The sequence below is a fragment of the Tupaia chinensis genome, unplaced genomic scaffold, assembly GCF_000334495.1.
Source record: "Tupaia chinensis unplaced genomic scaffold, TupChi_1.0 Scaffold000131_1, whole genome shotgun sequence".
Taxonomy (NCBI): Eukaryota; Metazoa; Chordata; class Mammalia; order Scandentia; family Tupaiidae; genus Tupaia; species Tupaia belangeri.
The window spans coordinates 216,745-223,601 of NW_006159600.1; the positions used below are offsets into that span (position 1 = coordinate 216,745).

The window sequence follows — 6,857 nt, forward strand, 5'->3', positions numbered from 1 at the left end:
GTTAACTTCATAATATGCCAACCATGAGCTACTTTTCAGCAGTTACATTCCCTTGATCACGGCTGCATGAGAATGTGATTAATTGGAAAACAGGGAGACCAGAGACATGGCCAGAGGTGACATCATGCAGCCCACACCATTGCAATACAGTTGTCAAGTCCGCTGGCAGTTTAGTTAAGCCAGTTCAGCTCTCTTCCCTTTGCCAGGGATTCTCAACGTTTATGACAGTTGGACCAATTCGTGGTAGGGTTCCGTTAAATTCTCAGTGGCTTTTTCCAGAATCTCGCTGGCGACAGATTACTGTAATACCAGCACAACCTTTCCTGCCTCATGCTGGGGCATTTCCAGTTGTATTGCAGGTTGCCATCCCCTATGCCAAACCTGAGCTTCTCCAGGAAGGTTTTGTTCTCTGTGAGATCCAGTGCATTGAACACATCAAACCCTTTCACTTTGGCGAGAATAAGGGTGTCACTCAGGTCTAGAAGAGGGGTCTGGGTGTGAACGTTGTAGAAGCAGCTTTTAGTTTTTTTTTTTTTTTTAAGAGATTCATGCTATGAGGTATGTGCACTCACCAGAAAGGGAGAGACAGACACAGAGAGCGAGAATCGCCCCTCCAGGGAAGATGGCCATGCTGCAATCCCTTCTCCATTCTTCTCTCGGGATCTTGGGCATGCACGCACACACGCCCGACATGAGTTTAAGCCACCGGGTCCAGGACTGGAACCACAGTTGACTACATGTGAGTCCAGCGACATAGCCTTTGCCCTAACTGCTGGTTCCCTAGACTTGTGAATTAGATGGTTCATGATGGTGGAGGAAAGCATATAGAAGCTCAAGAAGTGTGGCACCTCGACGTTTGCATTATCCACCACAAAGGTGTCGTGATATTCTCCTGGGGGTAGAATCAGTGCTTCACTTTCTCCTGGCTTATGACGGGTGTGAGGTGAAACTGCTTCAGGTACCTGGTGAGGAGCTGGTGTACTACTGGAATATCCTTTAGTTTCCATTGTTCGCAGCCCAGCTGTCTTGGGAACTTCTGATAGCCAGTGGAGCTTCATGGGACACTGCATGGTCATATTTCTGCTCAGGTGGAATAACTTCACTTCAATCAGCTTCTGAGGGTGTAGAGACCAATGCCAGTACCTGCAGGTGCCAACAGGCTTTGGCAGGACCACCCCGGCAGTGTAAACAGCTTGAAAAATGCCCTCCAGGTGAACTCGCTGGGTTATCTCGCAGATCAAGAATGGAGCCACCCCTTTGGAGTACAGTTTCTCTTTTTCTCTTTTTTTTACTCTTTTTTTTTTTTTTTGGAGAGATTTTTGCTATAGAGCGCGTGCGCTCGCCAGACAGAGAGACAGAGAGACAGAAAGCAAGAAATCACCCCGCAGGGGGGATGGTCACGCCGCAATCCCGTCTCCTTCATTCTCCTCTTGGGATCTTGGGCACGCACGCACACACACCCGGCGTCTGCTGTTAGCCTGATGGGATATCCTTTGTAGGATGTTTGCTGGAATGGTACTAATGAACCCAACCTGAGACCACTCAAACCCCGCAGTGCCACTGGGGGAGCCAGCCTGGTGGCCGGAGAGCCCACAAGAGAAATTCTGGAGAATAATCAAATCGGAACTTGTTGTCATCTTTCACATAGTTCTCATTCAGGAGTGTGTACAATTCTTTCAACACACCACGATCCCCCAGGTCTAAGGCATCCCACGTGAAGCCCTAGGACAGGGTAAAGGGCTCCTGGCAGATACCGTCTTTTGTCAGGCTCCACAGGACCATGGATGTTTACCACCTCACCCAGTTTAGGGACAGGCTGTGTATCCCAGAACTAGTAGCTTCGCTTGCTAGCCTCCTCCATGGTTTTGGCAGGTCCCTGGACCCCTGAGAACATTTCAATGGCCTTCTGTATTTCCTAGGTCCTCTCTGCTGGCAAAGAATTCATCTTTACAGGCTGATCCTGGGTTGAATCCGTCTCACTGCCACCTTCTTTTTTTATTTCTTTTTCTCTTTTTTGCTTCCAGTGTCATTGGCTGGACTCAAACCACCCTGGTTGTAGCTGTTGTCTTCGTTCTCACAATTGCTGCAGTGCTCATGGCCACTTCTGTTCCCTTCCATCATCAGTGACAACTGAGGTGCCACATGCTTCACTTCTGTCTCACTCTGTTCTGCCATCATGAGTTGCGAGAGTCAGGTTCCTATTTTTTTCTAAGTACCACTACACTCTAAATCTGACCCTGTTTTTTCTTTTTAATTACTGTCCAAGGGTGCACGTATTGGTCACAGGGGGATGAAACGAGCACTTGTCAATGCAGTGTTGTCACATGCAGTCCGTCTGTTTCTCCATCCTGCCCTGATTTTGGACACGTGTGCACACCTGGTGTGATTTTCAAGTAGCCAGGGCTGACCCCAGAACTACACAGTTAGCCTGATGAAATCCAGGTCCCTTAACCATTTGTCACCACAAGGTGTCAAGGCTGGCTGAAGGGTAGTTTCTGTATGTCACATGGTCCTGATGTTTTCTCACTGCTTCTACTTTCCATTGGTAACCAAAGGATGTGTGATGCTCTGCATATTTTTCCACGATTTTCAGGAAAATGGAAAAGTATATGCTTCTTAATAGAAGTCTAGGTTTTTGAGGGGTTTTTTTTGGAGAGGTTTTTGCTATAGGGTGCGAGCGCTTGCCAGAAAGACAGAGAGAGACAGAGAGATAGCAAGAAATCACCCCCCAGGAGGGATGGCTACGCCGCTATCCCTTCTCCTCCCTTCTCCTCTCAGGATCCTGGGCACACACGCACACATGCCTGGTGTGTCCGGGACACGAACCGCAGTCAACTACATGGGAGTCCAGCAATAAAGCCATTACGCTAACTGCTGGTCCCAAGAATGTTCTTGTCTTTTCTTCCCACATGAAGGATAATCTTGCCAGGTACAGTGTTCTTGGTCGAAATTGTTTTTCCCTTAACACTTTGAATATATTTTCCCATTCTTTCCTTGCTCTCATTGTTTCTGATGAGAGGTCTGCTGTTAGCCTGATGGGATATCCTTTGTAGGTAACTTGATGTTTCTCTCTTGACTATCTTAGTTTTGTCTTTGTCTGTGGTTTTGGTCAATCTAGTTGTAATGTGTCTTGGAGAAAATCATCTTGGGTTGATTCTATTTAGGGTCCTTTGTATTTCTTGGGTTAGATCTTTGAATGTCTCTCTAGGTTTGGATAGTTTTCTATATACCTATCTGTGAATACATATCCGACTTTAGGCATGAAACTGAGTAGAATGAATATACTATAAAGTAGCACCTGTAGAAGTTCATGGAATAGATTATCAATGCCCTTATGAGTCTTTTCACCTTCTGTGATACCAATTATCCAGATGTTTGGACATGTGATGACATCTAGTATTTCTCGTATATTATTCTCATTTTTGGGGGCAATTTTCTCAGTCTTCATGGTGGATTTTTTTGGGCTGGTGATTCTATCTTCTACATTCGAGATTTTATTTTCTGTATGATCTAGTCCGCTTTTAATACTTTCAAGGGGGATTTTGACTTCCTGTATTATAGACTTTATCTCTAACAGGTCATTTAATTCTTTTTTATAGTGTGTATTTCCTCTTTTAGATCTTGCATGAATCTCCTCACCTCCTGGAACTCATCAGCTCCTTTTTTCCTACTTCTTCTGCAGTTCGTTGTCTCTCTTCTTTTCCATCTGTGTTAGCTTTGTCACTATAAACAATATACATTTTTTTTTGAGAGGTTTTTGCTATAGGGCACATACGCTTGCCGGAAAGAGAAAGAGAGAAATTACCCCCCATGGGGGATGGCCATGCCGCAATCCCTTCTCCTCTATTCTCCTTTCTCTTTCCCATGTGCCCTACAGGAAACTAAACAATAGAACCTCATTGTGCAAGTTTGTTTTGTTTTGCCCTAGAAGGAAGTACTCTCAATGTTGTCCAGGTTGGCCTAGATCTCGTGGGTTTATCTTCCTGTCTCTCCCTTCACAGCGTCTGGGTATGGAGACGGTTCTTAGGCGCTATTAATTCCTTGAATTAACAATAATTATGTGGATTTTCTTAGATCCAAACAGTCCCCCAGGTTGATCTCCCTATCCCAAGAACCCATTTTTCTTTTTAAAGTTTAACCCCAGAAAGAGACAAAAGGAGGGAAAGTGAGAACTCATAATCCAGGGGGATGTGGTTGTGGGTACTCCTTGTCCTTCATTCTCCTATTGGGGCTTAGGGCACACGCATGCACGCCCAGCGTGTTTTTCAAGGCAAAGGGCCCAAGCACACTTGGCCATGTGGGGGTCAGCGCCATAACTCACGGCCACCTGCTGGCTCCCAAGACCCCACTTCTAAAGGCCCGTGTCTTTCAGCCACCCTGAAAGGTCTTCCCTCTAACACCAGGAAAAACGTCGCAGTAGGGCCTTAACCATTACACCACCTGCTGGCCCAACAGTATTTATTTTTATAATGTTGTTTTTTTCTGTTATGCCAGAGAGAGTGAAGTGGTGAGAGGGGGAAAGGCACCACCCCCAGTGCAGCCTGGTTGCTCTGCAATCTTATTTTTCTCATTGCTCCTTGTCCTTTCTGTTTTCTGAGCAAGACACTCCCCTGGCCTGTCTTCCAAGGTACTGGGGCCAGGATTCAAACTGTGGTTGGCCATGTGGGACCTTACTTCCCCTGCTTATTGACCTAACATCTTAAGCCTTATTCCTCCAGCTCAGGACCCCAGGAGTTGGCCCTTTGAAAATGAATACACAGTTCATTCCCTCTAAAGTCAGTGAATGAAGAATGGAAATAGAAAAGATTTCTATTCTGTGGTTTGGGGCATTAGCATGAAATTAACTGTACAATCAACAAATTGTGTATTCTGGTTTGTAGATGCCAGAGTTTAGTTTGTTTTGATTTGCCCTAAAAACAGGGTCTCCTGATGTTGCCCATACTGGCCTAGATCTCCTGGGCTGAAGCAATCTTTCTATCTTGCCCTGCAGTGTCTGGGAATACAGACGTGCACTTCCCCTCTTCCCATAGGCTCTTTGGAACTATTCATTAAATTCCTTAAAATAATGGTAATTACATGGATTTTCTTGGATCCAAACAATTCCGGAAGCCCAAATTTTTTGTTTGTTTGTTTGTTCCCTACAGCCTGGAAACTGACAGAGGAAAAATGAGAGATCAAGCCAGGGTGGGGTTGGGTGGAGGATGGCTGTCCATAATCCCTTGTCCTTCATTGTCTTCTCACATGCTTGGGAGTGATCCTTGAGTCGCCAGGTTGAGGACTCAGATCATATAGTCAGCCATTTGCAATCCAGTGCCTTAACCTCCACACCACTTGCTGCCCCCTAAAATCATTCGAGAGAGATTTTTGCTATACGGTGGTGTGTGGGCTTGCCAGAAAGAGGGAGACAGACAGAAAGTGAGAAATCACTCTCCAGGGAGGATGGACACACTGTAATCCCTTCTCCATCTCCGCACAGGATCTTGAGCATGCATGCACAGTGCCTGGTGTGAGTTTTAAGCCACTGGTCCAGGACCCAAACTGTGGTTGACTACATGGGAGTCCAGTGACGTAACCATTACGCCTTCTGCTGGCCCCATTTTTAAAATTTATTTATTTATTTAGGAGAGGTTTTTGCTATAGGGCGTGTGTGCTCGCCAGAAAGACAGACAGAAAGCGAGAAATCATCCCCCAAGGGGGTGGTCACACCGCAATCCCTTCTCCATTCTCCTCTAGGGATCCTGAGTGCATGAGTTTAAACCACGGGGTCTGGTACTTGGACCACGGTCGACTTACATGGGCGTTCAGCGACATTCTGTTCAGCCATTACGCTAACTACTGGTTCCCCATTTTTTAACTTTTTGAGAGACCCCCCCCCCCCCCCCGCTATAGGGCACATGAGCTGGCCAGAGAGACAGAGACAGCCAAAAAGCGAGAAATCACCCCCCCAGGGGGAACGGCCACCCTGCAATCCCTAATTCTCTGTTTTCGGGATTTTAGGCACACATGCCCACCTGCCTGGCTTGAGTTTGAAGCCGCTGGGTCTGGGACTCAAACTGCAGTCGACTACATGGGAGTCCAGCCATGTAACCATTATGCCACCTGCTGGTCCCAACTTTTTAAAAATAATTTTTAACTTAATTTCTCCTTCAATTTGACCAGGGAGAGAGAAAGGAAGCTGACAGGTCAGGACCAGAACCATGGTTAGCCAGGTGGGAGTCTGGTACCTTAATCACCAGGTCATCTGCTGGCCCCCCAAGATCCCACTTTTAAGGCCCTGCACCCTCTCATCCACACCAGGAAGTCTTCCCTCTAAAACCAGGAAAAGGAGAAGCTAGCAGTTAACGGTGGTTAAGACACTGGGCTGCCACGTGGTCAACCACAGTTCGAGTCCTAGACCCAGCGGTTTGAAACTCACCCTGGGCGTGTGCCTGCCTGCACAGATTCTCAAGAGGAGAGACTATGGTGCGGCTATCCCCGCTGTGGGGTGAATTCTGGCTTTCTGTCTCTCTGCCTCTCAGCAAGCACGCACACCCTATAGCAAAAACCTCAGGAAAACCCCACGAAAACAGGAAAAAGATACGCAGTACATCCAGCCGGCACGTGCCTGGGCCGGGTCTCTCCCACCCTCGCGAGCACGTCGCTCCGCACTGACCCCTAGGTCACCGCGGCCAGATCGCCCCGCCCTCTGACGTCACGGGCGCCCAGGCCGCCGCCGCCGCGGACCCGGAAGTTGATTTCGTGGGGCGACGGTCACGCCGGGACGAGTGAGTGAGCGCGCGTAGATTACACCCGGGGTCGCAGCCCCACCTGCAGACACCCCCACCGCGTGTAGACCGGGGCAGCGCAGCGACGTGGAG

At 47.7% G+C, this 6,857-nt stretch overlaps 1 pseudogene; it reads right to left on the minus strand.

Annotated features, from left to right (window-relative positions):
- LOC102491812 (glycylpeptide N-tetradecanoyltransferase 1-like) overlaps positions 1–2,175 on the minus strand; it is a 4,547-nt pseudogene extending 2,372 nt beyond the window's left edge.
- Positions 2,176–6,857: the final 4,682 nt, after the last annotated feature.